Source organism: Hemiscyllium ocellatum, unplaced genomic scaffold, assembly GCF_020745735.1.
Source record: "Hemiscyllium ocellatum isolate sHemOce1 unplaced genomic scaffold, sHemOce1.pat.X.cur. scaffold_506_pat_ctg1, whole genome shotgun sequence".
Lineage (NCBI taxonomy): Eukaryota > Metazoa > Chordata > Chondrichthyes > Orectolobiformes > Hemiscylliidae > Hemiscyllium > Hemiscyllium ocellatum.
Genome location: NW_026869089.1, coordinates 273,824 through 297,756, shown reverse-complemented (window position 1 = coordinate 297,756; position 23,933 = coordinate 273,824). Strand labels below are relative to the sequence as shown.

The 23,933-nt window shown below is 43.5% G+C and overlaps 1 long non-coding RNA gene across 2 annotated transcripts; it reads left to right on the top strand.

Annotated features, from left to right (window-relative positions):
- Positions 1 to 10,936: 10,936 nt before the first annotated feature.
- On the top strand, positions 10,937 to 23,529 carry LOC132813871 (uncharacterized). 2 transcript variants are annotated; one of them, XR_009644194.1, is made up of 2 exons: positions 10,937 to 12,003; positions 22,175 to 23,529. It is a non-coding gene; the product is annotated as an uncharacterized LOC132813871 (long non-coding RNA). The 2 variants fall into 2 exon arrangements; XR_009644193.1 differs by having other exon boundaries at positions 10,937 to 13,474.
- The last annotated feature ends 404 nt before the right edge of the window (positions 23,530 to 23,933 follow it).

Below are 23,933 nucleotides of genomic sequence, written 5' to 3'. Positions count from 1 at the left end.
CATAGTTAGTAAGTTTACAGACGACATCAGAATGGTGGTGTAGTAGATTATCTCAGAGTACAACAAGACCACAAATAGATGGGACAAAGGGGCAAGGAGTGACAGATGAAGTTTTATTTAGATAAAGACGAGGTTTTGTATTTTGGGAAGGCAAATCAGGGCAGAAGTTATACACTTAATGGTCAGGTCCTGGGGAGTGTTGTGGAACAAAGGGACATAGGGCTGCAGGTACATTGTTCCTTGAAAGTGGAGTCGAATGCAGACAGTGCGGTACAGAACACATTTGGCACATTTGCCTTAATCAGTCAGAGCATTGAGTATAGGAGTTGTGGTGGCATGTTGTATCTGTACAGGATGTTGGTGAGGCCACTTTAAGAATACTACGTACAACTCGGTTTTCTGCAGAAATGACTTACACAGATGTCCCAGGACTGGAGGTTTGAGCTTTAGGGAGAGGTTGATTAGGTTGGGTGTTTCCCCCTGGAGTGTCAGAGGTTGAGGGGTCACATTATAGAGGTTTATAAAACCATCAGGGGCATGGATATTCTGAACAGCCATGCTCTGCTCCCCAGGATAGGGGAGTCCAGAACAGGAGAGTATAGGTTGGAGGGGAGAGGGGGAATGATTTAGAAGGACTGAAGATAAATGTTTCACACACAGAGTGGTGTGTGTTCAGAAAGTGCTGTCAGAGGAAGTGGTGAAGGCGGTTACAATCGCACATTTAAAAAGTATCTGAAAGACGAGGGATATCGGCCAAATGCTGGCAAATGGAACTGGATCAGATTTGATATCTGATCGGAGTGAACAGATTGGACTAACGGGTCTGTTTCCATTCTGCATGACACTTTGATTCTATCAGAGGAACGACGAATAATTCTGAATGGACCTTTCAAGTGGGAATCCTCTTCACTGGAAGTTTATCGTGCCTCTATGTTCACATTGATTGAAAGCTGCATTAGGTAAATATTTGACAGAGAAGTGAGTCATGGATAATGGGACACAGACAGGAAAGTGGGGCTGAGACCCCAACCTGATCAGCCACAATCTTAGTGCCTGGTGGAGAATTTTCAAAGTATCTAATGACTCACTCCTGTCCCTCAATCCGTGTTCCTGTGTTCCATTCAGCCCATTAAACCTGTTAGGCAGGAGCATTTAGAGGCTACTTACTTCTATAACCTGGTGCACAGAAACAGAGGAGATCATTCGGCCCTTCAAGACTGTCCCACACGCTTTGATGTGATTTGAGAAATGTAATTGTAAAACCCAGGCTGGGTATGAAAGAGGCCCCTCATCTCTCTTTACAGAGCTTCCCCTCTCTGAAACTTGTGCTCCATTTGTGGTCATGTTGTAGACCCAAATTCACTATGAATATAGCCGCCATACCTCACCCAGCGATGGCTCACAAAATCCTCTGTCTCCCTGACGGCAACATTCAAAAACAGAACATTCATGAAAATAACACCCACTAACTTTCCAATAACAGAATGTGAGAACATCAGACACAGGGGCAGGTCGTCACTCCCCAAGCCTGCCTTGCCCTTCACTAAGATCATGACTGATCTGTTCTCGGTCTGAAATCCTCTTTCATACCCAATTCCTCATCGCCCTCACTCTCTGACAGGTCAATATCCATCTACCTCCTCTTCAAATACTTTCAGTCATCGGCTCCCCGAACACTCTTGAGAAGAGAAATCTTGATATTCAATGCCACCTGTTTGAAGAAACCCCTTGCTGCTCCTATACCATGGCCTATTGATATGAACAAAAGAGGTTGACACAAGGGGTCAGGTAAAAATGACTGGCCCTGATATCAAGGCTTCTGTTGACATCAAGGAGCTTAACAAATCTGAACTTAATGGGAATCAGAGTAAACTCTCCAGTGTTTGGAGTCAAACATGGCACAAAGGAAGATGTTCATCATCTCAGTCCTGGGTCACCTCTGTGGGAGATCCTCAGGGTAGCTTCCTCTTCACAAACATCTTCAGCTGCTTCATCAATGTCTCCCCGCCCCCACCCTCCCCACCATAAGATCAGAAGTGGGGATGGTCACTGAAGATTCCACAATGTTCAGAACATTTTATCCCCCGTCAGCTCCTGAACTGGTCTGTGTCCATGTGCAGCAAGACCAGACTCCATTGAGGTGTGTGCTGTTAACGTGTCTGTAACATTCATGTAACAGCACTGCCTGACACTGCACATTGCCACAGTAAAACAAGAGTTCATTCCGCACCTCACACTGGTTTCACAGGGATATGAGGAAGTCGTTCAGCCCATTGACACTATTGGAGAAGAACAGGGACAGCCCATTCAGTGCCTCCAGCCTATTACTCAGGAAGAGAAGGATTCTAGTGTGATGGGCCACACCAGTTCCCTTGAAAATATTTGAAGGCAGTAGCCTAGATTCTAATGTTTTCTTATTTTAAAGGAAATGTAAAGTGTCTGTTCCAGATGCAATGTGACAGGTCAAACTACTCGGTGGTGAGCAAAGTACATTTATTTAAACACGAAAGATGAAATAAAACCAAAGAAAGAGAAATTTAGAATAACATAATTCTATTGGACAGCTTAACAGAATAATAGAACTAGGAACTATTACTAATGAACTAGTCCAACATAGAAAATTCCAATAACCACAAAAGGAAAATGCAGGAATAGAAAACAGCATCTAGAGAAAATTCAGAGAGTGTAGCAGCCAGGAGACATTCTGTGAAACTTCCAACTCTGTGGAGACCCCTATGTTACTGAGAAACCAAAACCCAGTGATCCTAATCTGTGAGAGCTGGCCACACCCATTCACTGCATTAAAATAAACCTAAGGCCTCCCTCGCTGTTTACTCAAGTGGTCTTAACTAGCCAGCTTCGTAACGATCGTTCAATATCTCTCTTGAAAGAAACCAGGATAAAAAAGCCTATTAAAGCTACAGCATCATCACACTTGTCAACACATCGAGCTGTCATACAGGAACCAGGGGCAACCCAATCAGGCCCTTGGCCTTGTCCAGTCGAACGAGGAAGAAGCCAGTCAGTCCCTTGAGTCACTTACACAGGATCAATAGGAGGCCATTCCCACCTCAATGCACTTACACAGGGGCAGAATGAGGTAATTGATGCTGATTCCTGATGAATGTCTTATGCCCAAAACGTCGGTTCTCCTGCTTCTCGGATGCTGCCTGACCTGCTGTACGTTTCCAACAATCGACTCTCTACTCTGATCTCCAGTATCGGCAGTCTGAGGTGTCTCCTAATTGATGCTCCAACATGATAAACAATTGAAGCAGAGGCTGCATAGACAGACTGCTCCACGTTGTTCCTCATGGCTCTGTTGCTCATGATACACATGTGGGACTTAACTTGGTTTTCTCGCGGTGAGGAGGGAAGCCATATGTGTGAAGTCTCAAGAAGGCACCTTCCATCTCCGAGAAGCCAGCCTGGTGTTCTCTGTGTAGAGCGGAAGCTGATGGGAATGGCTACCTGTTTCAGATGGAAGGTATTGTGGCTGCTGTTGGGGATTGTGAGTAACCTGACGTTCAGAACAGGTTCACACGTCGACTACACAATAACGTGGGGAGAGTTAATGTAGGTATATAAACTATTAGGAAATACACGTTGGACTGATGGATGGACTCTCTAAGTTCAAATAATGCTGATCTTGTTCATGTTGATCTTGTCCAGTGCACGTCCTGTTCAGTGTAACCTGTAATGCCTTACTCTGTCCTAGTCTATTTCCACCCTATGATCTGTCTGGCCATGCTTACTATAATCTGCCTCCACTGCTCATAAATAAAGTGTTTCCTTGTACTGAGGTACACGTGGCAATAAATCAAACCAATCAATCCTGGGTAAAGTATGAATTTCTCTCCCTGTCAATGTCTGTTTGGAAATAAGTGATCGCTGCCACTCTTCGTGTTTCAGCATCACTATTTTTTAATCTCTCACAGTTCTACAGATTAAACACTCAGCCTCTTCGCTCTATTCTATGATACCATCCCCCGTGTCTGTGGTAAGGAGATCATTCCTTACAAAGGTGATCAAATCTGTAGAGAGTGCCCCAAATACTCTCTCAGCAAGGCTCTACAACAGCAGGAAGATGGCTTTACTTATGTACTCGAATCATCTTACAATGAAGGACAGTATACCATTGACTGCACCCCTTACTTACACAGGGTTTGATTCGGAGCAGTCAGCATAGACTTGTGAGTGGGAGATCATGCTTCCAAATTTGTTAGAGTTCTTTGATGAAGTGACCAGGAAGGTTGATGAGGACAGAGCAGTAGACGTAGTCTCTATGGATTTCAGTCAGGCCTTTGATAAGGTCCCACACGGCAGGCTGCTCTGGAAGGTTATATCGCATGGAATGCTGGGGGAACAGGCCAATTGGATGCACAGTTGGCTTGATGGTAGGAAGCAGAGGGTTTAGTGGAAGGATGATAGTCAGACTGGAGGCTGGGTCCATTGCTGTTTGTTATCTATGATTTGGTTGAGAATGTACAAGGTATGATTAGTTAGTTTGCAGATGGCACTAAAATAAGTGGGAGCATGATCAGTGAGGAAGTTTATCAGAAATTGCAGCAGGATTTTAATCAGGTGGGGAAGCGGGCCGAGAAATGGAAAATGGAATGTGTGAGGTCTTGCCTTTTGGAAACTTAAATCAATGTAGGAGTTTCATGTTGAATGGGAGGGCCTTAAGGTGTGTCGTGGGAAGAATGACCATTGGGTTCAGGTGCACGGTTCTCTGCGAGTGGAGTCACAGGTAGACAGGGCAGCGAGGAAGTCTTTTGGCACACTGGCCTTCATCAGGCAGGACATTGAGTATAGAAGTTGGGAATTTATGTTGCAATTACACAGGACTTTGGTAAGGCCGCACTTGGAGTATTGTGATCAGTTTTGTCACCTTGTTATCGGGAGGATATTATTAAATAGAAAGAGTGCATAAGAAGTTTATAAGGATGTTGTCAGGACCCAGTGGTCTGAGTTATAGGGAGAGGTTGAACAAACTAGGACATTTTGTTTAGAGTGTAGGAGACTGAGGGGGGACCTTATAGAGCTGTATAAGATCATGAGGGATATGGATAGGGTGAATGCTCTCAGCTTTTTTCCAAGGTTTAGAGAATCGAGAATAGAGGGGATGAGTTTAAGGTTAGAGGGGAAGGAATAAAAGAGAAACTGAGGGGCCACTTCTTTACACAGAGGCTGGTACGTGGATGAGCTGCAAGCAGATGTAGTTGAGGGGGTACATTAACAACATTTCAAAAGCATTTGGATAAATATGTGGATAGGAAAGGACTAGAAGGATATGAGCCAACTGCAGGGAAATGGGGTGAGCGTGGATGGACATTTACAAGGTGGAGTCGCACCCCTCTGTTAATTAAAACCAAACACCCAGAAAAGCTCCCCTCACCTTGTAATCTGTTAAAATATGAGCGACACAGATCTCCTACATTCCACTATTTTTTTAAAAAAAACAGCCAGTCAGTTTCTTAACTTTAATAGCGAATACTAAACAACAACTATTCACAAATACAAGCCCCTCTGTTTCTTAACTACTTACTATCTGACTCCAACTCTGTAAAAATATGTTATTCCAACAACCCACACGTTAAACATTACAATCTCAAGACCACACAGTCTCCATCTTCCACGCTGTCTTCACTCTTCCAGCTGCTGATCTCCCTGGGTCATTTTTCTTACTGCAAGTAGGTTTTACATGAACATGTATCTTTGATAGAGAGTGTTTGAGTTGGCCAGTTAGCACTCCTGCTCTACAGCAGATACACTGCTGTTGGATTGCAGTGGCTCTCCCTCTAGTGCTCAAAATGCTGGGTTTATACACTCCCCATGATACAACAATTCTCATAATGTGATTGCTTTCCAGGTTCCAAACAATAATATTCAAATTCCATTGGCTTCTGGTATCCGGAGCGTTATTCAAACCCTTGCTTGTATTTGAATTGTTGTCAAAGTAGCAACCAAAACTCAGGATTGTCATTGTTGTCTACAACCATCTGCGACAATTTGTCATGTAACCATTCAAATGTTGTCAGGCCAGTACGAAATTCAATCATTCTTTTTCTATAATTGAAATTTTGTATTTTTTTTCTGGTGGATATTGAGTTTTTTGGACAAGTAGCCAATTAGCCACTCAATTCCATCATTAACTTTCTGTGTCAACACATCTCCACCCCTATATCCCAAGCATCATGCACAATTTTCAAAGGGTTTCAAAATATTTGGTGTAGCTAAATCTGGTGCGGGGTGATTAAACCTGCTTTAACATTCTCAAATACCTCCTGGCATTGTTCTGTCCACCACATTCTGTGACCTTCTTTCATAAATCCATCAGTGGTGCCAATACGCTGCTGAAGTTTGCAACAAACTTCCGATAGAATCCACTCAGTTGCAAAAATCGAACACCTCTTTCTTCGAGGATGGTCGTGGAAATTCCTCAAAGCCCTTTATCTTTGTGTTGCATTGGATCAACCTTCCATGTCCAATGTAATGTCCCAAGAACATCACCTCTGCCTTCGCGAATTCTGTTTTCTTTAAGTTTATTACCAGGTTTACTTCTTGTAATCCTTCAACATGCTCTGCCAAATGTCACATGTGGGCTTTCAATCACTTGCTGAAGATCACTACATCATACAGATAAGTTGCACAATTTGTTCATCTGGCCACAACTCTGTTCCTGAGTCTTAAATGTGGCTGGAGCATTATTCATTCACATGACATTCTGTAACATTTTTGTCATATTCGGTATCTTTACCAGATAGTTTAACTGACTCAACACTTTTTTAATTTGAAAGGGGCCACTAAACCTGGCTTTGAAGGGATTTCCTACCACTGGTGGCAATACTAATACGTCATCCCCACGGGAAATCGTTAAAGTTTCAGTGTTTTTATCTGCCACTTGCTTCACTCTACACTGTGCCCTTTTCAGGTGCTGTTTAGCTGACTCACCTACTTCATCCAATCTCTCCCTCACCTCAGATAAATAATCCAAGTGTGAGATCTCCGACTTTGGTCCTGTCAATTTATATTTCATTCATTTCAAAGGGCCTCTCACTTCATGTACGAATATTAACTCAAAGGAAGGAAAATGAGTAGATATATTTGGGGCATCTCTATGGCAAGCAATATAATGAGACGCCTTTATTCCAATAATTCGGGTAATTCTAACAGTACGCTATTAATATTGTCTTCAGCATCTGATGCCAACTTTCCAAGGCTCCCTGGGATTCGGGATTGGACGCACTTGATTCAAACTGCTGTATGCCAAAACTATCCATCAAACAGCTGAGCGGTAAAATGAGACCCTTGGTCTGACTGAATCACACACCGTAGCCCACAGTGAGTAAAGATAGCTCCCAACTCCTCTGCCTCCCTTTTTGCCTTCACACCCCAAAATGGAATTATCCCTGGAAATCGGGAAGACACGTCCATTATGATCAGCGGATGTTGGTTTCCACTTTTATTTCAGAAAGGGGAGCTCCACAATTAATCATAACCCACATGAAAGGTGTATTCGAATACAGGGTTTGGCAACAAAGGTGCTGGTTTATACTGCCTGGGACTTACCTACCATTTGGCAGGTATGAAATGTACAACAAAAAATAACCACGTCCTTGTGCATTCCAGCCACTAGAGATGCTTTAGCCTGAGTCTTCCGTACATCAACTCCTTTGGCTTTTATCTTTCGGTTTTCCTTCCTGTTGGAACTTATGAGAGTGGGATCTTGTTACTACACAGTCTGGAAAAATCCCTGGGTATTTTTCTTTTAATTCCCCAGTTCCCTAGTCTTACTTTGGCTTCTCCACCACAAGGGCTGCCTCTCCCACCTTGGATCCTGCTAAATCATTCCCAAGAACAAACTGTATTCCTGGAACTGACACTCTATCGTTCACTCTCGCTGTTACTTCCCCAACCTTGATTTGGCACTCCAACCTGATGTTACACAGGGAATGCTTAATTTCTGTCCCCATTCCACAAGTTATCACGCTGTTGAGTAACATGCCAGAAAGAGTGAAAATACTTTCATCTCTTACTATTAGAGGGGGAGGGAAAGTGAGGACTGCAGATGCTGGAGATCAGAGTTGAAAAGTGTGGGGCTGGAAAAGCACAGCAGGCCGGCAGCATCCGAGAGGCAGGGGAGTTGACATTTCAGGCATACGTCCTTCAGCAGAAAAGTGGGGGGTAAGGGAGAGGGAAAGCGGCTGAGAATTACATTGGAGGGTAGGGGTGGAGCTGGGTGGAAGGGAGCTTGAAAGGCGATCAGTAGATGCAGGTGATGACTGATGGTGAAAGGTCGGAGAGGAGGGTGAAGTGGATAGGTGGTAGGACAGCTGGAACCCTCAAACTATACAGCATCAACGTTGACTTCACTAATTTCCAAATCTCCCCTCCCCAACCTCAACCCAGATCCAACTTAGCACTGCCCTCTTGAACTGTGCTAACTGTCCATCTTCCTTTCCACCTACCCACTCCACCCTCCCCTCCGACATATCACAATAAATCCCATTTATATCTTCCTATCGCCCTCCCAGTGTCCCTCCCACCAGCCCATCTCCTACCCTCCGAATTCTCTTTCAGCCCCCTGTTCCCCCCGCCACATTCCTGACGATGAGTTGATTCCTGATGTGTCGATTGTCCTGCTCTTCGAATGCTGCCTGATCTGTTGTGCCTTTCCGGCCTCTCAGTTCTCAACTATTAGAGACTGAGCAGCTCCCGTATCTTGGAAAATTATAACTACTTGTATTTCCCCCACACCCCGTTTTTCCTTAGTAAGGTTTATCTACGGAGGCAAATTCTTTATACAGACCAGGCACTGCCTCCATACCCAGCCCCTGCCTGTGCAGTGCACTCTCCTGCAGCTCCTCGGCTCCACTTCGGGTCTCCTTTAACAGGTTCACTAATACCATTGGCTTAAACTCTTTTACCACATCTTTTCCCAAAGTGTCTTCCTTCAATGCCCAGCACTGTGTGTCCCAGCTTACTGCAGTGAAAACACCTTTTCACAGTGCCCTTCTTAAACCATCGGCACTGTAATTTTTATGTGTTCCACTACATTATTGTCAGAACAACTGAGGCCTTTCACTTCCTTTCAACCCCTTGGACTTGTTTTTTCATCTGTGGTAAACTATTGCCAGTGTGCCTTTCTCTATGTTTTGCAGTGCAGGATCTCCCCTTCTCTCAATTTTTATCACCCACAAGATGAAATCCTCCCAGAAGCTAAATTTCATCTCATGCACCAAAGCATCTCATCTGCCCTTTCTGCTACGCTTCTCACTTCTTGAACTTTTTGTTCATTCACATGAATTCTTACCATCTCTGGAAGTGAGTCTTTTAACTCCTCCCTTCGAGCCTCACAGGTCTTATCCATTTTTAAAGCCTGCATCCTTCTATCAAAATGACTGTGTTTAATTCTTTCAAACTCAATATAAGTCTGACCTGGTTCTGTCTCTATATTTCTGAACTGCTGTCTATATTCTTCTTGTACGAATTCATAAGCACTCAAAATAACCTGTTTGCATCTGCATAATCTCTTGCTCCCTCATGAGACAGCACGGCACATACCTTTCAAGCTGTACCCACCAGCTTAGTCTGAACTAGCATTAGCTACAGGTTCACTGGACATGCCATCTGCCGAGCCAGTTTTGCAAATGAAATAGAAGTGGTTTTGGCATTTTTCGCACCGAAATATGGCAATGTATTAACATAGTTGTATACATCCCTACATTATCCCTTCATCTTTATCCTGCTAATTTAACTTTCTTATCTAATTCCAAACTTCTGAATTTCAAATTCTCCCTCTCTTCCTTTTTCCTCTGTTTCTCTTTCTCTATCTTCTCTCTCTTTCTGTTTCTTTCTTTATCTTCTAACTCCAGTTGTCATATTTGCAATTTAAGTTTCTCGAACTCGACTGCAGTTTCCTGCTTCTCTGATGGACCAAAGTGCTTGACCAACTCCATTATGATGACAGCTTTCCTTTTGTCTCTGGTGAAACCTAATTCTAACCTACATGTTAATTCTAGAAGTATGCCCTTCCTTTGTCTTTCTACACTTTCTTGGCAAATTTGGGAACCACCTTCAAACCTCAGAACCTCTTTAGTAATATTAAAAACCATTTCTTTTAATTTAACCAACAACAAGGAAACAAAATTAAATGAATTTTCTCACCTGTTTTATTTGAAGATCTACGTCACTAACTGCCAAGTGATGGAATCTGCTGGGACCTTTTGTACGCCAAAGCTGTTCAAATCTGTCTAAATCCTATACGACAAGCCCTCAAACTGTTATGATGTCGATGTTGAACTCCTTGTTAATTAAAACCACACACCCAGAAAAGCTCATCTCACCTCGTAATCTGTTAAAACACGAGTGACAAAGTAGTCGCAAATTCCACTATTAAGAGAAAAAGAACAATTAATAAGTATGTATTTTAACTCGCTGAGCTTGATGGTTTGTTTTCAGATGTTTTGTCACCATGACTAGGTGATATCATTAGTGAGAGTCTCTGGTGACGCACTGGTGGTAAGTCTCGTCTTTGTATTTCTAGGTCTTGGTTTCTTAAGGTGCATGATGTCATTTCCAGTTTTTTGTTCAAGGCAAGGTAGATAGGATCTAAATTGATGCGTTTGTTGATGTACTTCTCGCTAGAATGTCATGTTTCTAAGAACTTTCGTGCGTGGCTTTGTCCTAGGAAGTGCGTGTTGTCACAGTCAACGTGGTGTCCTTCTTTTTCTGAATGAATGGAAACTAATGATAGTGGGTCGTGTCTTTTGGTGGCCAGTTGGTGTTCATATATCCTGCTAGCACGACAACAGGACAGTCGGAAATGGAAAAAACAGATTTTATATACACTGTTTAATCAGTGTGTGTTCAGATAAGTAACACTCTTCATATGTGTATAACGCATTCTGAATGAACAACTGAGACACAGTTAACAAAAAATGATGCACATAATGAATAAAATTTTTTAAGCATTAAAACATTATTTGATCCTCATCTGAAGTGATACCTTCCCTTTCTCTCAATGTTCCCCCTTTTCTGGGATTCCCAACTCTAGTCTCTCATTTTTATCAGAATGTGTGTTAGAAATTCTTGTTTCTGGTTTCCAACCTATTTCAGTTAATCCCCTTTCTACCAGGAATTAAATATATTGGTCTGTTGGGTTCTTTCCAAAACTAGTGTCTGTCATATTATTGGAGAGGAAAGTTATGGCATCAGACCCAGCGTTTGAACATATTGCTCTGTTGTACGTGCACTGTACAAAGGACCACAGCACACAGGAATTGCCAAAAGATTGAGGGAAGTACATCTACTTCTTTCGATAATATAGTTTTCTCATTTTCCACATCTCCATATCTATATCCTCTCTCTCGTTCTCCCTTTGTATCTAGTTAATAAATCCACCAATCTTCGTGGCCCATCTCACAAAACTCATTCTTTCATTTTATACGTAATGCTTTCTTCAAGATGTAATGTGGTTATAATGAAGCAATGTAACTACAAAGACAGGCGGGAGGAGCTGGTCAGAGTTAATTGGAAGGGGAGCTGAGCAGGAAAGACCATGGAGCAGCAATAGCAGGAGTTTCTGGGGATAATTCGGAAGATAATACCAGAAATGCAACCCCAAGCTGATGAAACATACTCATGGGAGGACAAGGCAGCCAAGAGTGATAAGGCATCAAACCAAAAGAGGAAACATGCAATGTGGTGAAGATGATTGGGAATCCAGAGAATTAACTGGCTCTGAAACTACATAACTCTGGTATCACTGACACTACAGAGCTCTTAATCATTGTCAGGGAGAGAAACAGAGGAAACACATTCACTTTAAACACAGAAGATGGCATTTCTCAAGGAATAAGATTCAGGTGAATTAAACATTTGAATTAACATCAGTTAAATGCTTTTGCAGAATGTGTCAGATTGGAGGCAAGACCCGGGGAGACAGACCCTCAGCAGAATGAGAGTTTGAAATTGAAGTATTACCACATCAGAAACCAGGTGAGGTCACTGAGTACAGGACTGATGGGTGAATGGCCTCAGTGAGAATTGGGGAACAGACAGCAGAATTGCATTGCAGATATTGCAGCTGGAAACTGTATTCATGTAGTGCTGGAGACCACAGCAGCAGGAGAAGCAGACCTGCATTCAGCCACAACCTGTAACTTTTTGCCAGGATAACACCTCAGTCTGTCATTACAATAAACACCATCTATGGCTCAGTGACGAGTGTGGGTGAACATGTCAGAGTCAGAATCACATGAACCTTAACCTGATGCTAACTCATTAAAGCTACCAGACTTGACCAACAGATCTGAACGAAGCCCTGCAGTCCTGCCACATTCAGTTATAAATGGTGATGGACGATTAAACAAATGACTGGAGGAGAGGGCTCCACAAACATCCCCATCCTAAATAATGGAACAGACCTGCACATCAGTGTAAAAGAGAAGGATGTTTTATCTGCACCATCCTCTGCCAGAAGTGTTGAGTCGATGATACAGCTCACCCTCATCATGATGCCCACAAAATCACAGACGCCAGTCTTCAAATATTTCGAATTGCTGCATGTGAGATGAATAAACAGCTGAACACAGTAGATACGACAAAGGCAATGGGTCCTGACCCCATTCCTGCAATAGGACTGAAGACTTGTGCTACACAACAAGCCGTGTCCCTGGGGAAGCTGTTTCATTCCAGCTCCAACTCTGACATCTCCCTGGCAATGTGGAAAATTACTCAGCTGTGTCCAGTCCCCTAAGAGGGGAATAATTACAATCTGACCAATTATCACTCCCTCATTCCCATCACGACCGTCAAATTGTTGGGAGTTCTTTTTGACAGAACTGTCAAGCAGCATAGAAATACCCTGCTCAGTGTGGTTTTCGACAGGTCCCCATGTGGAGATGGTGCTGTTGTGGAAATATCACTGGATTACTAATCCAGACCAGGATAATGCTCTGGCAGCGGTTGGAAGTTAAAAACAATTAATAAAATATCGAGATCTAAAACCTGGGGTCAGTAACAGTGACCTTGAAGCCAATATCGATTGTAAACAGAATTTCCTTCTCCAATGTACTTTTAGGAAGTGAATCTCCCATGATTTCCTGGGCTGGCCTAAAACAGACTCCAAAGACCCTGACGTGTGATAAACATTTCAATGGTCTCTGAAACGGCCAAGCAAGGCCACTCATTTGTATCAAACTGCTCCGAGGTCTGAAAGGATGAAACCGGACAGAACACCCGGCCTCAGCAGCAATGTGGGAAAAGGGAATGGGAACACAGTCCTGTCGACCCTGCAGAAACCTCCTTACTAACACCTGAGAGCTTGTGACAGCATTTTACAGAGCTTTTCCACAGACTGCACAGAAACATCGGGAATGGAAAACACATTTGGCCTCCCCATTCTAAGTTCATGGAAAAAAAAATCTCCTCAATATACTTACCCCACACGATATACATATCTGTTAATGTGAGTAACCTTGGGAAGCTATAAAATAGGCGGTGCAGTAGTATGTTTGGTTCATCGAGTTGCTAACCAATTCAATATAATTTCCATACCATACTCCTGCTCTCCCACCATCCCTTTACTGTCTCTAAATCCGTATTTATATTCAGTGACTCAGTTTCCAGGTGCGAACGAATTCCCCAGGTTCCCCAGTCAGTGAGTGCAGATATTTATTATCATCTCAATGCAGAGTGACTGCCTGTACCTAATACTGTGGCCCCTTGTTTTAGAAGTCCCAGCCAGGGGAATTATCATCCCTGCTTCCAATCTGTCTCACTTTGTCAGAGTTTTGTAAATTTCACTGAGATCTCCACTTATTTTCCTAAACCCCATGGAATACTGGCCCAGTCACCACCAAACTCTGCTCTCACAACAAGCCTGTCATCCCAGAGATCAGTCTGGTCATCCGTCACTGCTCTCCCTCAATGTCAGGTTTTCCTTTATTAGGTAAGGAGACCAAAACTGCACACAATACTGCACAATGTTCGAGATGATATCTTACCAAGGCCCTGTACAGCTGCACTGAGACACCCTTTCTCCTGGACTCGCATCCCCCTGAAATGAAGGTCAACACACCATTTATCTTCTTTACTGCTTTCTGTTTCTGCAATATTGCTTTCAGCGACATATGTACAATGAGATGCAGATCCTTTTCCGTGTTATAGCTCCCCACTTGGTGGGTCTGTGTACACTGGTCAGCGTGTCAATGCCATGCCCAGTATTGACTTCTGGTTACAGAACTCACTGCGCTGCAGGGACCTCAGAGGTTGATGCAAAAGGAAACAACAAAAAGGAGCATCTGTCCCTTTGTAAATCAACGTGTTTCAACCAATCCCTTTCAAATTGTAGGATTCCAGTTTATCATTTCCACCAAAGGGCACACTGTCACCTCTATCCACATTGTTCTCCATCTGTCACGTATTTACCCATTCACTCCATTTGTCTTAGTCTTCTTGGTGCTTTTTTATATCCTCCGCACCCACTCACAATCCCACATCCATTAGTGCTATCAGCAGGCTGGGATGTATTGTATCTGATTCCAGCAACCAAATATTTAAAGGACATTGTGAACAGCTGGGCCCCAAACACCGATCTCTGTGATACCTCAGCAACCGTCCTCTGTTAATTTCTATTTCTGTATTTCGTCAATCTGGGTGTCACTGGCTGGGCCAGCATTTATTGCCTGTCCCTAGTTGCTCTTGAGAAGGTGGTGGTGAGCTGCCTTGTTGAACACCGCAGTCCACCTGCTGTGGTTGACCTCCAGTGCCATTAGGGAGAGAATCCCAGGATTCTGACCCAGCGACTGTGAAGGAGCTGTGATATATTTCCAAGTCAGGATGGTGAATGGCTTGGAGGGGAACCTAAAGATGATGGTATTTCCATACATCTGGAGCCCTTGTCCTTCTAGATAGAAGTGTTCGTGAGTTGGGAAGATGGTTTCTGAGGATCTTTGGTGAATCATTTCATTGCAGCATGTGGATAGTAAAACACTGCTGCTGCTGCGTGTTGATGGTGGAGCATTGTGGGTGAAGGGCCAGTCAAACTGTCTGCTTTGTCCTGGATGGTATAAAGCTTCTGGAGTGTTGTTGGGGCTGCACTCATCCAGGCAAACTGGGAGTCTTCTATCGCACTTCTGACCTATATTGTATTGACATGCATTGTAGATGATGGACAGAATTTTGGAAGTCAGGATGTGAGTTACTCGCCGCAGCATTCCTAGCTTCAGACTTGCTCTTATAGTTACAGTGTTCATGTGGGGAGACCAGTGAGTTTCTAAGCAATGATTACCCACCAGGACTTTGATACTGGGGGATTCAGTGATAGTAACATCATTGAATGCCAAGGGGCAGGTTAGATTGTATTTTATTGGTGATGGTCATGGTCTGGCATTCGTGTGGGCTGAATATTACTTGCCACTTGCCAGCCTGGATACTGTCCATTTCTTGTCGTGTTTGAACATGGACTGCTTCAGTATCTGAGGAGCCACAAATGTTGCAGAACATTGTACAATCATTGGCGAACATCCCCACTTCTGACCTTAACATGGAGGGAAGGTCATTGATGAAGCAGCCCTGAAGAAGTTTCTGTTCACTGCTCGAGGGACTCCTACAGACATGGAGCTGAGTTGACTGACCTTCATCAACCACGACCATCTTCCTACGTGTCAGGTATGATTCTAAGCAGCGGGGTGTTTGCCTCTGATACCCATTGATTCCAGTGTTGCTAAGGCCCCTTGATACCACACTTGGTCGAAGGCAGCCTTGATTTAAAGGGCTGTCACTCTCACCCCACCTCTGTAATTCAGCTCTTTTGTCCATGTTTGAATCAAGGTAATGAGATCCGGAGCTGAGTGGTCCTGGGGGAGCCCAACCTGGTCATCATTGACCAGGGTATTGCTGAGCAGGTTGCTGCTTAAAAGCACTGAGACCTTCCACCACTTTACTGATGATCGAGAGTAGGCTGATGGAGTTGTAATTGGCCAGATTGGATTTGTTCTGCTTTTTATATACAGGAGATACTTGGGGTAATTTTCCACATAATCAGGAAAAGCCATTGTTGTAACTGTATTGAACGAGTTTGTTTAGGGGAGTGGCAAGGTATGGAGCACAAGTTTTCGGTACTATTGCCAGAATGCTGTCAGAGTATGGACCCTTTGAGTATTCAGTATCTCCAACTCGAATTGGTTGATGACTGGTAACTGAATCGCTGAGGACCACTGGAGGAGGCTGAAATGGATCATCCACTCAACATTTCTGACTGAAGGTTGTTACGAATGCATCAGCCTTATCTTATACACTGAAGTGCTGGGCTCTTCCATCATGGAGGAAGGGGTTATTTGTGAAACCTCTTCCTCCAGTGAATTGTTTAATTGTCTCCAACGTTTCTCGACTAGATGTGGAAGGACTGCAGAGCTTGGATCTGATCCTTTGCTTATGGGATCACTTAGCTCTGTTTATCACTTACTGCTTATGCTGTTTGGTGCACACAAGTAGTCCTGTTTGGTGGCTTCACCAGGCTGACACTTCATTGTCAGGTTTGCCTGGTGCTGCTCCTGCCATCCTGCACATCCATTGAACCAATGTTGATCCTCTGGATTGATGGTAATTGTTGCGAGGGGGGTATGCCAGGTCATGAGGTTGTGTGGCTGTACAATTCTGCTCCTATAGATGAACCACAGCACCTTATGGACACCCAGACTTGAACTGTTAGATCTGTTCGAAGTCTGCCCTATTTCGCACTGTGATAGTACCACCCAAAATGGTGAATGTTATTCTCAATGTGCAGGTGTGACTTTGTCTCCTCAATGACTATGCGGTGGTCACTCTTACCGATACTGTCATGGACAGATACTTCTGCAATTGGCAGTTTAGTAAGGCTGTGGTCAAGTGTATATTTTCCTCTTGTTGGTTCCTTCACTGCCTGCCGCAGAACCACTCTAGCAGTTATATCCTTGAGGACCCAGCCTTCTCGATCAATAATGCTGTAGCTGAGACACTGTTGGGGGTGAACATTGAAATACCCCACCCAGAATGCTACCCTCAGTGCTTCCTCCAAGTGTTGGTCAGCATGGAGGAGTACTGATACATCAGTTGAGAGATGCTGGTACTTGGTAATCAGCAGGAGGTTTCCTTTCCCAAATGCAAACTAATGCCATGGGATACGGAGTCACTGTTGAGGACTCCAAGAGCAATTCCCTTCTAACTGCATCCCACTGTGCCGCCACCTCTGCTGTGTCCATCCTGCTGATGAGACAGGACATATCCGGGGAAGGTGATGGGGTGTCTAGGTCATAGTCATACTCACAGAATCATACCTTACAGACAATGTCAGGCTGTTGATTGATGAGTCTGTTTATTTCTATTCACTGTTTACTGCCAGCTGTCCCATTCTCGAAACATGCCCATATATTCGCCCCAATCCACTCAGATTTGATATTGCAAATTGGGCTTGGAGCTTTACCAACATTTTCCTAAAAATCAAAATGTTTTACATCCATTGCTGCTCTTTCATTTGTCAGCCAGTCTGCTTCTCAAACATAATTCCCATTTCATAAATCTATGTTAGTGTTGTCTATGACTATTACTTTCAGCCACAATAATTTCTGCTAAACCATTTACTTACTATGTCCTATGTTCCACGTACTCTATCATTTTCCCACACCAGACTTGGTTTTCCTTATATTGTTAGAAAGTTTTGTGAAGACAGAACTGAAGTAGTGGCTTCATAGTTCTGCCATTTCCCTGTTCCCCATTCTCCATTCTCTGGTTCCAAACTGTAAGGAAACTACACTTGTTTTCTCATATTTCTCACATTGACATCATTTAACAAGCTATTACAGTTCACACTTATAACCCTTATGAATATAACTCTTCAGAAACCCATCAATTCCTGCCTTAAAATGCTCCAATAATTGACCTTCCACATGGTACACTCACAGGAGCGAAGACTCTGTGCCAACAGAAGGACAGCACGATCTATATTAGTCCCACTTTCTACAGCAGTCCCATAGCCTGGAATGTTATGACACTTCCAAGTGCTTGTCCAAGTACTTTTTAACGATTGTGAGGTTACTCGTGATAATTCCCCTCTCAGGAAGTAATCCCAGAAGCCCACACCTCGAGGTGAAAAAATGTTTGAATCATCTCTGAACCTCAAACTTTTCACTATAAAAGTGTGCTCCTTTGTTCTTGACCCTCTGACTAAAAGGAACAGTTGCTGTCTATCCCCCTGTCCGTGTCGCTTATAATCTTATCCTTCTGAATCACTGACCCCTCAGCTTTCTCTGCTCCAAAGTAAACAACCCGAGCTTATCCAGCCTCTCTCCATAGCTGATATGCTCTACCCCAGGGGACATCCTGGTGAATCACCTCTGCACCCTCTCCAGTACAATCACATCCTTCCTGGAATGTGGCTCCCAGAGCTACATACAGTATTCCATTTTGGCCGAACCAAAGCCCTGGAAGGTCTTATGTCTACACCCTGATTAGGAAACACAATACTCAAGGTCCAATTCTTAACTAGTCCATTAACCTGCCCAGCAGAAAGTGAGGACTGCAGATGCTGGAGATCAGTGCTTTAAAAATGTGTTGCTGGAAAAGCGCAGCAGGTCAGGCAGCATCAAAGGAGCAGAATCGCCGTTTCGAGCATAAGCCATTCTTCAGGAACCTGCCCTAAACATCGATTCTCCTGCTCCTTTGATGCTGCCTGACCGGCTGAGCTTTTCCAGCAACACATTTTTAAGCATTAACCTGTCCAGTCACATTCAGGGAAGTGTAGAGAAGCATAATCTGAGCTTCCCAGTGTGCTGCCATTCATTGAGTCCTCCCCTGCCTGGTTCCTTCTCCCAATGTTCATCACCTCATATTTATCAAGGTAACATTGTACCTGTTATTGATCTGCCCATCTGACCATTTCATCTGCATCTTCCTGTAACTTAAGGCCTTCCTCCTCACTGCGAACCAACCGGTCAATCTTTATGTCAAATGTCCACTTACTTATCACACCTCCCTGCCTCTCCACCTTGCCCCCTCCACATTCACATTTGTTTTTGTTATGAATAACACAAACAATAAGGGATGCAGCACTGCTCCCTGTGGTGCACCAGGTCTCCAGTCACACAAACAGCTTTCTCTCACTACCCTCTGCCTCCCGCCACTAAGACAATTTTCGTTGTAACTTGTCAAGTTATCATTTATATTGTGAGATTTTACATTATTTTTCAGTTTCCCAGCTGGAAATTTGTCAAAGGCTTTCCTACAAAGCTAAAGAATCGACCTCCTCAAACTAATTCAATCAAATCCATTAGGTGCCACTTCCTTCTGATAAAGTCATGATGATTATCCCTGATCAGACCTTTCGACTCTTATTGGAGTTCAATTTTCTCCTTCCCTATTTTCTCCAGTAGTTTCCTTAACAGTGACCTAGTACCCGCTCGTCTATAGTTCCCTGGTCTATCTCTCCAACCCGAACTGTGAAGTGGAATCGTGTTAGCAGTTCTCCAGTTCTCTGGCACCTCCCCTATGGTCAGAGCCTAATTAAAATATTTAGTCAGGGTCTTTCCTCCATTCACCCCAACAGCCGCCTGTGATAAAATTCATTCAGACATGGAGATAGGTCCAAATTTATACAGAACAAAGCCTCAAATCCTTTCTCGTATTTTACATCAATCTGTTCAAGAGTTTCCCCATCCATCTCCTTGAATTCTGTACTTGTCTTCTCCGTCTCTAAAGTAAAATAGATGTGAAGGTCTCATGTTACAATCCATCAATGTTCTCCAGCTTGACACACAGATTGCCCCTTTGGTTTCTAATGGACACTAACTGTTTGCTGATGATTCTGCTCTACTTGTCCGTGTAGAATATTGTGGGATTCTCCCAGATCTCGCCTACTTGTACTTCTCCATGTCCCTGTTATTCAGTCCCCTCTGTGTTTCTAAGTTTCACTGCAACCACCTCTCATGTTTCAAAACTCGAGATCACAGGGTGAGTTTCCACATCAGAAAATCTTGCCGTTTTAGGGATGAATCTGAATAATACCTTTTGCAGTTCCTCTGTAGTCAATATCTTATTTCTTAGATTGGGACTCCGAACAATACAAAATACTGTCATGAACACTCGATACAACGGTGCATGACGTCTTCTATATTCCAATTACAATCACCTGAATGTAAAACTAATTTTTTCTTTGCTATTTTCATATGTTCTTCCTAATACCTCTCGCTTTAACCTTTGTTATGAGCTTACTTTGTGAGTTTTTTAAAAAATCTCATGAATATTCAACTCTACGTTATCCATTGGTTCTTCATTGCCTATGTCCACAAGAATCATCTTCAAACCATTCCAAAAAAATGTTTGCCACTTCTGGTTTTCTTTTCATCGGTATATTCTCACACTCCCAAGTTATGTTATTACCTTCTACATATGTAGTCGCATGTTCTTTGTAATCGAGTCCAACAGACACCCGACTGCGGATGACAAGATAACTGCTCTGTAGTTCACCCCTCTCCATCTTCATCCTTTCTTAAACTGTTGGATAATATTTGTAACCTTTGCCTTATACAGATTGGCTAAATGACGTTCGAGAGTGTGTCAGAAGATAAAGTAAAAATCCGCGATGCAATGAACATGTCTATTGCTGCTTCCTCATAAATCCTTGTATGAAGTACATCTGGTCTGTCAGATTTATAAATACTCAATCCAGCTTTCTTTTCAAAGATGACCTCAACATTGATAAGAATAATCTTAGACGTTACTTACACAAGTCCCATGGTCACTTGGTATTTCTGGAAGAATTTCTGGACATTCTTGCAATGAAGATAGACGCAAATAAACTGTTTCTTTTCCGAGATTTCTCTGTTCTCTGCAATAAACTATCCTGAACGCATACCAACTGTTCCACATTTGACCTTGTTTTTATTTTTTTTCATACATTGATAGATGCTTTTTAGCAGTTTTTATGTTTTTCTTTCGTTTGCATGCTTTTTCTCTTTTCGATTTTCTTCTCAGTTTCTTGGCCATCCTTTGCTGGGTCCTACATTTCTCTGAATCCACTGGATTACAGCAACTTGGCATTTTTATAAGCTGCCTCCTTTCATCAAATAGGTAAGTGAAGGTGGGGTTGAAAGTGATACTCGGAGAGGAGGGTGGGCCAGATTGATAGCAAGGAAGGTGGACGCATAGGAATGTACAAAAGGGTGGTGCTGACTTGGAGGGTTGGAGTGGGATAGGGTGGGATTAGTGGAAATGGGGGAATCCACTATGATCCCCTGTGTTTGGAAGGTCCCAAGGCAGAAGAGGAGGCTTTCTTCCTGCAGGTTTCTGGTGGCTCAGGTTTGGCGATGGAGTAGGTCCAGGACCCTCATGTCCTTGGCAGAGTGGGAAGGGGAGTTAAAGTGCTCAGCCACAAGGCGATGGAATTGTTCAATGTGGCTGTCACAGAGATGTTCTCTGAAATGTTCCACAAGTTGACCTTCTGCCTCGCCAATGTAGAGAAGAACACATTGGGTTCAATGGATGCAGTAGATGAGGCGGTCTGTCTCCCTTCATCACTTATCACTTTCAACCCCACCTTCATCTACCTACCGCAATCCCTGCTAACCTCCCCCCTGTCTCACCCCCTTCTCATTTATCCCTCAGCCCCCTTGGCCCATAAGCTTCATTCCTGATGAAGGCCTTATGCCCGAAACATCGATTTATCTGCTCTTAGTATGCTGCCTGACTGTGCTTTTCCATCACCACACTCTTCGCCTCTGACCTCCAGCATCTGTAGTCCCGACTTTCTCCTCACACCTTGACGGCTTGCATGACTCATATTTATAACAGTTACTTCAAATTAAACAAAATCTGTCGTGTACTCAAACAGCATAAAAGAAAACCGATACATTGTGGTCACTGTTCCCAAAATGTCCTTTACAGCAAATTTTTCAATTAGCTCTTCTGATCACTCAACACCAATTCCTAAATCACCTGATCTCGAGCTCAGTGCTTAACATAATGCTCATGTAAACCATCTCACACGTGGTCTTGAAATCCATTTTTCCCAGCATTAGCATTCAATTGGGTTAACAAAGTTTAGATATAATTTAAACATATATCATACTGCAGTACCCACAAATGTACATATCTCATTTCCTGTTTTATAACATGCCCTGCATTTGTATTGCAGCTTTCACTTTGCTCCTCCTTGCTGGTTTTGCGATCCACCTTACTAGATTCTGCGGAATCTGAGCGATGTGGGCTCTGGGGAGATTGATGGTAGAGATCATCTCGCTACATCATTTATGATCTTCTCAAACTTTAAGTTCTCCAGATCTCCCGTTATGCTGATGGAGTAGAGAAGGACAATGATCTTCCAACAATGTTCTGTATTCCCCCAGAGAGCTGAGACTGCTCTAACCTGGGTCGGAACTTTACAATAGGCTGGTAAAGTGTTGCTGCTTCTGTACAGGAAGATTACATCTGGAGTAGTGTGTACAGATTTAGCCTCTTCTCTGAAGAAAGGATGTTGTTATATTGGAAGCAGCTCAGAGATGGTTCCCTCAACTGATTCCTGCAATGAAGGTGCTGGCTTATAACGAAAGGATGATCAAGTTGACCCAGTAGCCATTGGAGTTTACAAAAATTAAAGATGATCTTATTTGAACAAAGTTGACAGAAGGAGTTAACAAGTGAAGGGAATTACACAGATAGTGGAGGAATCCATTCCGTTCTCCAGCCTGTTACACAGGAACAACAGGAGGATATTCAGGCCTTTGACCCTGATACAACAAAACAGGATGAGGCTATTCAGCCCCTGGAGCCTGATATACATTTACAGAAGGAGGCCAATCAGCCCCTCGAGCCTATAACAGTAGGCCATGCTGCACCAGTATCCTGTTCAACAGCAACAGGAGCAGTCTATTCAGCCTCCTCAAGTCTGTAACATAGGAACTGGAAGAGGTCACACAGTGACTCGAGGTTGTTACACTGGGATAACAGGAGGCCATTCAGACCCACCGAGCCTATTGCAAGGGAATTGGATAAGGACAAAAACTATCTGAGACTTCTTTCATGAGAAACGAAGAGGTAATTTATACACGTGTTTGTTTTATGGGAATAAGAGACGACGAATCAATCCCTCGGTCCCATCTCCGGGATACATGAGGAGACCGTTCAGTATCTCCACCTGTTATGGAGAAGTATGAGAAAACCCATGAGCCCCTCAAATTGTTACACAGCAGCAGGAAGATTCCATAACCTCCCAATCCTCAAAAGCATCAACAGGAGGAGGTCATTCTGGCCTTGGAGATGGCAACATGGGAACACCAGAAAGACATCAGCCAATCGAGTTTGAATACCAGCAAGATGATGAGTCCATTCAGACATACATGGCTCTTACACAGCAATTGGAGCAGATCTCTTCAAGCCTTGTGCCCATAAAACAGGAATTCAAAGAAAACATGAAGGTTTTCGAAAGGGAAGAACTTGTAATAATGTAATACATGAGCGACTAAAGTTTAACAATAAACTATTGTAATTTAAGGCAAATTGCTAGAGTCCATTGTTCAGGACATATGCAAACTCAAACCACAATTCGTCAGAGTCAACATGGTTTCACGAAGTTCTGGACTAGTGGTGCTGGAAGAGAACAGCAGTTCAGGCCACAACCAAAGTGCAGCGAAATCGACATTTCGGGCAAAAGCCCTTCATCAGGAATAAAGGCAGAGAGCCTGAAGCGTGGAGAGATAAGCTAGAGGAGGGTGAGAATGGGCAGAAAGTAGCATAGAGTTAATGGGTGAGTGGAGGAGGGGATGAAGATGATAGGTCAGGGAGGAGAGGGTGGAGTGGATAGGTGGAAAAGGATATAGGCAGGTCGGACAAGTGCAGACAAGTCATGGGGACAGTGCTGAGCTGGAAGTTTGGAACTCGGGTGAGGTGGGAGAAGG